The following is a 9,273-nucleotide window of genomic DNA, read 5'->3' on the forward strand; positions in this document are numbered from 1 at the left end:
ATGGCGAAGAGTCTCAAACGAGGTCTGCTGCTCTGGACCCCATGAGAAAGCAACACCCTTCCGGGTCAAACTAGTGAGTGGCACTGTAATCTTGGAGAAATCCTAAATGAATCTCCGATAATAACCGGCCAACCCCAGAAAACTCCTGATCTCGGAGGCAAACTTCGGTACCTCCCAGCTCATCACTGCCTCAATCATAGCCAGATCGACCAAAATCCCATTCTGGTTAACGAGATGTCCCAGGAACTGGACCTCCCGTAACCAGAAATCACACTTGGAGAATTTGGCATAGAGCCTCTTCGATCTCAAAACCCTGAGGATCTCCCTCAAATGCTCCTCATGCTGCTCTCTAGACCTCGAATACACCAATATATCATCGATGAACACGATCACCGAGCAATCCAACATCGGCCTGCATACTATGTTCATGAGATCCATGAATGCTGCTGGTGCATTGGTGAGCACGAAAGGCATCACCACGAACTCATAGTGCATGTATCACGTCCGGAACGCCGTCTTCTGAATATCCTCATCACGCACCCTTATCTTGTGATATCCAGACCTCAAATCAATCTTGGAGAACCAAGATGCCCCCTGAAGCTGATCAAATAAGTCATCAATCCTCAGCAACAGATAACGGTTCTTAACCGTTAACTTGTTCAACTCCCGGTAATCTATACACATCCGGTGTGAACCATCCTTCTTCTTGACGTAGAGAATCGGCGCTCCCCAAGGTGAGCTGCTCGGACGAATGAACCCCTTCCCCAGTAACTCCTGCAACTATGAGGATAACTCCTACATCTCTGGCGGTGCTAGGCGATATGGCGCCTTAGCGATAGGCGCAGCCCCGGGAATCAAATCGATGCGAAACTTCACCTGCCTCTCGGGAGGCACACCTGGAAACTCCTCGGGAAATACGTCCGGGAACTCACGCACTATCGGAACATCACCAACTGAACTCGGCCTCCCAGCGGCCTCACGCGTATCCATCACATAGGCTACGAACCCCTTGCAGCCCTTCTGCAAACTCTGCCTCGCTCTGGCAGCCGAACAGAATGCTGAATCACTACGAGTCCCCTCACCATAAACTGTCAGCACTCCCCCACTAGGATCTCGGATCGTCACCAGCTGCTGCTCGCAGTCTATCACCGCCCCAACACGGCTCAACCAATCCATGCCCACGATAACACATACGTTCCCCATCGCAATCGGGACCAGATCTATCGGAAATCCAACGCCGAAGGTCTCAAGTACACATCCCCGAATCACATCTATGGCATACACTGCCCACTCATCAGCTATGGAAACACACAAAGGTCGACTCATCACCTCTCGTTGAATACCGATGTGCTTACTGAAAGCTAATGATACAAAGGACTGACTCGCACCTGAGTCAAATAACACCAAAGCAGGTACATAATTCACAAGGAAAGTACCTATGCATATCATGATATAAGCACAATATCTCAACATAAAATAAATACATGAAAGAATACATACCAGCCACGATGTCAGGTGTTGCACGGACCTCCTCCGCTGTCAGCTGGAACGCCCTCCCTCGCGCCTTCGGCGCCTCAGCCTTCACCGACCGACCCTTACTAGCTCTCGCAGTAGCAGGAGCAGATCCCTGAGATGCTCCCAGTGTCATCCCTCGCAACTGTGGACACTCCGCCTTCCGGTGCCCGATCTGGTTGCAATGAAAGCAGACCATGAATCCCTTGGGGAAATCCTTGGCGATATGCCCCTCCTTGCCACACTTGTAGCAAGCACCAGACCTAAAAACACCATCATGACCCTTGCCGCACTTTCCGCAAGTGCGGCCCTTCTTACCCCTAGACCTTGAATCGGTGGGCTTGGCCTGCTTGGCTGCCGGATGAGACTGTGTCGGCCACCGATCCATCCTCTGAGACTTGGCCTCCTCCCTGGCCTACGTCTCTAACTCAATCTCCCTCTTCCGGGCAGTTGCTTGAAGCTCAGTAAATGTCCGGTATGATGAGTTTGCCGCAAACTCACGAATGTCTCTCCTCAGAATGCTCAGATATCGGCTCATACATGCCTGCTCGGTCGACACGTGCTCATGGCATAACATCGCCCTCTCGTGAAACATCCGGGTAATCAGAGTAACTGACTCAGTACCCTGCTTGAGGGTCAAGAACTCCTAAGCCAAGTGCTCCCGTTCCACCGGGGGAACGTACTCATCACGAAACATAGCAGTGAACCTCTCACAGGTCACCCAACAAGCTCTGCTGAAGAATAGTGCGCTGTCACGAACTTCCACCAGTCCTTCGCCCCCAAGCGAAGCTGGTTCAGCGCGAACCGAACTCTCAGATGCTCCGGACATGAACATGTGTAGAAGCACCCCTCTATGTCATAGATCCACCTCATCGTGGCTATCGGATCCTGAGTCCCGTCAAACTCTGGTGGCTTCGTGTTGCTGAACTCCTGGTACAACAACGAGTCACCCCCCTGCGGTCTGGCAGCAACAATGGCCACAATGGCTGCTGCAACAACAACATCAGAAAGAGCAGCATACCGCTCATCAAAAGTCTTAATCAAGGTGGTCTTAATCGACCCGAACATCTCTGGAATCTCAGCCCTGATGGCCGCAGCCACCTCCTCGTGGATGATCCTACGGTTCTCCTCATCACTCCTCCCACTGCTCTCTGGCGTGTGGCGTGTCCCAACCATGATCTACCTCTAAAATACAACATAAAAATATCAGGGACTCGCTCGAGTATACTTACACTCGATAAACCCACCCTATTTGTTCCTTGGTACCCTAAGGATTCTTACTTGGACTGTGCACTGACCTGGTGTCTTCAGTAGTACGGGCCCAATACTACCGTCCACACCGCATCAGTATCCATCCCAAGTCCTCCTCCGAGGATCCCAAGTCACAAGTACTCTATCTTTTTTCACACATAAACTACCCTTCGGTAGACTCTCATAGCACCTCACTGCTACCTACTTACTCTAAAGCATCTCATGGCAGCAGAAATCTTCCTAGGCTAAGGCATCACAAATCAGGCCACTCTAGTCCTAATATGAATACCTAGCCTACTCTAGCATGCATAGCACATTTCAATATATCTCATAACACAAAATGTAAGGGTATTTTGGGAAATCATCGTTCGGGCGCTGGCTGATCGTAAACACTGCTCACTTGCGTATCTTTTCAATTCTTTTACTTTTCAGAAATATTGTTTATCTTATGAAAATTTCTCAAATCCTCAGTTTGAGTTCAAATACACCAGAAGGTGAATCCGAAACCCTCAAACCAAGGCTCTGATACCAATTAGTAACAACGTAAAATTTAAAACAATTTTTCATTTAATTTTTAATAAAACATTTCATTATTAAATCATCCAAAAGTCAAGTATCCATTGTTTCCACAAAATACATAACATAATCCATAACCCAAGATCTCAAAAGCATGACATCTGCAAGTGTGTACTGATCAAGCCGGCGCCTTCCCGCGATCCTTGCTAGTACCTGAAACACATAACACATAACACTGTAAGCACGAATGCTTAGTGAGTTCCCCAAAATACCACATACGGCACATACGCTTTTCCAGGCCCTAGGATCTTCTGATCCAAGTGTCTCATGGGATTTCCATCCCAGACTCTGTTGACCTTCTGGTCCATATCATCTTGACCTTCCGGTCCACATCATCATACTCATATCACAACATATCACATATAGCATACATCACATATACATCATACACATAAGACCTTCTGGTCACACATAATTACCCCATCGGGTAAGGCATAGTGAGAAGACTCACCTTGCTGATGTCGGATAATCACTCGTGCCCAATCTCCCGACCTATCTGTTGGATAAGATGTCTAAGTCCATAACTATTCCGGGTGTGTACTTGACCCGACCCGGCATGGTCCATTTGGGTTGCATGGCACCATGCAATTGGATAGACTAAATGAGAGAAATAACACTTGGAGATTATTAATATATTATAAGTTCTAATATATTAATAATATTATTTGATTAGTTTGATCAAGAATTAATTTAGAATTAATTAAGTGATCAAAGGATAACTAATTAAAGATATGGGTTGATTATGTAAATCATTCATATCTTGTATAATGGGCTAAGAGGCTCCATGGATTATCAAGTTGGGTTCTACCCATAGGATGCTCCATGGATGCTCCATGGGAGTTACAAACCCATGGGTCATGGAAATGAAGAGTCATGACACATTAGGGTTTACATGGTGTAACCCTAGATGTGTCAACACTATATAAGAGTCCCATTCTCCACCAAAATCAGTTACACATAAGAAACTAGAGGGCTTGGCTGATTTTAAGAAGTGTGTATTATCTCAAAAGTCTTTCCAAGTGCATTTGGTGTTGTGTGAAGCATTTGAGGCATCACACTTGGGGTGCTAGGCTCACAAGGTTTCAAGGAACATAAGCAACAACAAGGTAAGTTATTCTATCTTTCATTCAAGTTAAAATTGTTCCCCATGTATGCTAGATAGGAATATAACCTTGGAAATTCAACTTTGCATGATAATTAGACAAACATAGATCCAAGGTTATTAGGGTTGCATGTACACTTAGGAAGTGTTAGAATGCTCAAAACCCATCAGTGGTATCAGAGCCTAGGCTTGTTTGTCTGTTATTTGTGCTAAAAAGTTGAAGAAAGTCGAAAAACTTGATGTCTGACTGTTGGACTCGTTGAGTCCATGGGGGGACTCGTCGAGTTCACTGGTATCTTCAACCTACTCGTCGAGTAGGTTAATGCACTCGGCGAGTAGGGTCGACAGAGTGCAGATTTTCGACTTTAGTTGCTGGAAATGGATTAGAAACATTACCCTAAACTGTTTTGGTACTTGAAAACTTGTTTTAGATGGTGTAATGTCTTGCTAATTCATTTACAACAACTAGTTATCAAAATTACAAAGTTTTAAGTGTAGTTTTGATTCATGAAAGTGCTTATGTTCTTGTTCTTGATCTTATGATGTTTAGATGATCATAGGAATTATTTGTAACCTATGTGGTAGTTTAATTCTTGATCATAATGTGTTTTAATGGAGTCCATAACTTGTCCTCAAGTTATGGAAAACCAAAAGTCACTTGAGTTAAAAACCATTAAAAGAACACAAGAGTTAGAAAAATGAAGAGTCTTCATTTTATTACTCTATTAAACTCATAAGTTACAAGAAGTGAAAAGTTTTGAAAGTTTACAAAACTTGCCCTCAAGTTTTGGAACAAGTAAAGTCAAGTTAAAACTTTAGCTCCAACCCTTAGAATTTTAAAAGTTAAAATTCAACCCTTATACTTATATTATTATGATTTAATAATTATATATATATGTATAAGAATAAAGTCGTTTTACCTCTAGTACGCCTCATTCACGAAACCGGTCTATAAGGTGGGTATAAGGTTGTTGCCTATAAAATGGCAACTTAATGGGTGTCCACTCTCACCCACCGCTTGCTTGATCGGTGGAGGGTCGTTAGCCGAACGGGTAAGACAAGGCCTTATAAATTCTCATTAAAAGTATGATGAATATTATAAAGTAACTAAATGTTCTATTAAATTCTCAATCTTAGTTACTTTAGGAAAAATGTGAATAAGGTGCTAATCCATGAAATTACACTTTACACTTTGTTTAAGTCGTTGGTGGAGCGTGTATGGTTAACCGGCACACTAACTTGGACTTAACAAGGTAGGTAAAGGGTGACTTAAGGTTTATTATAGTATCGGTGGAGCGTGTGTGGTTTACCGGCACATCGATTGAGTGATAAACTTTAAGGGTACCAAGTGATTTGCATGGTTACTTCACACCTCGTTTTGTGATCCTCGGTATCCCAGTCACAAAACTTGGAGGGCACACTCGAGATTGAAACATGCCTTTGAAAAGTTCATTTAATCTCAAAGAATCTAGGAATTTCTAAGAACCAATCAAAAACCTAATATTTAATATTTCGGTTTTCGTGGTGGAAATTGGTGAATCGTCATTCACCTACCTTTCAAATATGTTATAGCTTGGATTACGGCATACCTCTTCCAAGTTATAATATATTGTGATTGGATCCTAGCCTTAATATTACATTTGGGTGTTTTATTAAGGACTCTCCTAATATCTAAACTAATCTTGTCCGTTTCTTTCAGATGTCTTCAAACAATGCTGCTTCTGGCTCTAACCCTAATAGCTCCTTTACCCTTATGAACTTGTGTGGAAAAGTCACTTTTGATGGATCCAACTTCAATGAGTGGATCAGAAACATCAGGATGATTACCCGCTACGAGGACAAAGAATATGTCCTTGACAAGGAGCTTAAGGAGATTGATGAGACCACTGCAACTCCCCAGGAGATCACTGACTTTCAGGCACATGAAAGGGATGCTACCAAAGTGGCATGCATCATGATGGCCAGGATGACAGCAGAACTCCAAAAGTCTTATGAGGATTTCTACCCTTATGAAATGCACCAAGATTTGATGGAAAGATACCATCAAAGTGCACGACAAGAGAGGTATGAAATCATCTGCTCCATGATAACAACCATGATGAAGGACGGGGAATCCGTCACGAGCCACATGCAGAAAATGCAAAGGTATGTGGATCGTTTGCTGAAGCTTAATGTGAACTTCCTTGAGGAGCTTGCAATAGATATCATTTTGCACTCCTTACCATCGTGCTATGATCAATTCCGCATGACATATCACATGAATAAGGAAGAGGTCACACTCAGCAAACTTCAAGGACTTCTCAAGACCACAGAAACAGGTCTTAAGGGGAAGTCGGTTGTTAACACTCCTACTCAAAACTCTACTCCGGTTTTGGCAATCAGGAAAAGTCGAGGGAAGAAAAGAAAGAGCTCTTCGAAGGGTACCAAGGCTCGGACCCTTGATGGCTCTTCTTCAAGTGGAACCAAGAGAGGTTTCATCACTCCTTCTTCTGACCCAAAAGAGGCTGAATGCTTCTATTGCCATGAAAAATCACATTGGAAGCGGAACTGCCCAAAATACCAGCAAGATGTGAATGATGGGAAAGTTAAACCCAACCATGCAGGTATTTACACTGTTATTTCTAATAACTCACCCCATTCTAAATCTTGGGTCCTTGATACCGGTTGTGGTATTCATATTTGTTGTGACTTGCAGGGACTAAGAAGAAGTGAGAATGTGGAGCAAGGAAGAATAAACTTAATCATGCGGAATAGGAAAGCTTTACCTGTTACCAAGATTGGAGTTTATACTTTATTGCTAAGTAGTGGGTTTAATTTAGATTTGAATAAATGTTGTTATTCGCCAGGAATGGCAAGAAATATTATTTCCTTTCATGCTTTGTACAAACAAGGGATTACCTTTTCGTTTAATAATGAAGTTGGTTCGATTGATGCTTTCTTTAATAATGTTCTTTATTTTAAAGCATTACCTTGTGATGGTGTGTATGAAGCTGTATCTATTATAGATAGCTTAGGAAATAATGTTTTGTGTATTGATTCTATTAATAATAATAACTTGGATAAAGCATCATTATGGCATTGTCGTCTTGGACATATAAGCAAGAAACGCATAGGCCAACTCCAAAAGGATGGAGTCTTTGAGTCATTTGACCTAAAGTCAGATGATAGTTGCGAATCATGCTTACTTGGAAAAATGACAAAGTCACCCTTCACAGGTTCGTGTGAGAGGGGTGAAGGTTTGTTGGACCTTATACACACGGATGTGTGTGGACCATTCACACATGCCACAAGGGATGCTAATCGTTATTATTTGACTTTTACCGATGATTATAGTAGATATGGATATGTCTACTTGATCAAGCATAAGTCAGAGACTTTCGAAAGGTTTAAGGAATTTAAACAGGAAGTCGAGAATCAATTGGGCAGGAACATTAAGATGCTTCGATCCGATCGTGGTGGTGAGTATCTTAGTTCAGAGTTCCTTGACTATCTAAGGGAATGTGGGATAGTCTCACAATTGACACCTCCCAGGACACCACAGTTGAATGGTGTGGCTGAGAGGCGTAATCGAACCTTGTTAGATATGGTTCGTTCCATGATGAGTCGAGTTTCGCTACCAATCTCATTCTGGGGGTATGCCTTAGAGACTGCCGCCCATATCCTTAATCTAGTCCCTACAAAGAAAGTTGCCAAAACTCCTCACGAGATGTGGACTGGTAAAGTACCCAAACTAGACCACATCAAGATTTGGGGTTGCGAGGCTTTCGTGAGACGCGAGACTCATGATAAGCTCAAACCCCGAAGCGAGAGGTGTATTTTCATCGGCTACCCACAACAATCCTTTGGTTACCTCTTCTACAGACGTAGTGAAAATGTGGTCTTTGTAGCTAGGAGGGCTTTCTATAGAGAGAGAAAGTTCATAAGCCAAGAAAACAGTGGGAGGCAAGTTGAGCTTGAATTGCGGGGCCACCCCGACTCAACTCGTCGTGTCCAATTATGAACTTGGCGAGTTCCATTACGTACTCATGACCTCTAGATCCCTTCAGACTCACCGAGTCATTCCCCAACCCAACGAGTCACCAACTGTGTGATTTATAGGGAAACCCTAACCCTACTAGTCGAGTCTGTTCTTGGACACGACGAGTCCATGCCATGCACAAACCCAAATGACCTCCTGAGGTTAGATCTATTCCATTAATCCATAGATCCGACCTTCCCAAGCATGATAATCACGTAAAGTCTATATCTTGATGCACAAGCAACATCTATTTGATCCTATATGATGTTTTAGCCCCAATTATCATAACCCATGGTCAAAACCCCCATTAATCTTCATAAAGCTTGACGAGTAAGGCTCTCTGGACCTCTATGGATCCAGATCTAAAGCCTCTTCACAAATAGGGACTAATTGGACATCAAATCTAACCAATAAAGGGTCCAAGAAACCCTAAATCCATATGATCATCATAACAATAGAAGGGAAGCCGAATTACTACCTCAAATGTGATGCTCTGAGCTCCAAATCCACAAAATGTCAACCTCCTTTGCTTCCTCTTGGCTAGAACCTCCTTCTTCTTGCTAAAAAATATTTCAAAGGTCAACAATGGCTTTCTCTCTCTCTCTCTCTCTCTCTCTCTCAAAATGCTCAAGCACTCTAGGGTTTCTCTCAAGGGACTGATAGCCGCAAATGACGGCCCTAAGGGCCTTTAAATAGGTCCTAAACCCGAGAGATTAGGGTTTCATTAAACAACGCGAACTCGTCGAGTCCACCCATGAACTCACCGAGTCCGGTCATTAATCCGGATAAGAATTCGCGACCCTACTCGGTGAGT

This window comes from Lactuca serriola, chromosome 4 (genome assembly GCF_051521515.1).
Source record: "Lactuca serriola cultivar US96UC23 chromosome 4, Lser_US96UC23_V15, whole genome shotgun sequence".
Lineage (NCBI taxonomy): Eukaryota > Viridiplantae > Streptophyta > Magnoliopsida > Asterales > Asteraceae > Lactuca > Lactuca serriola.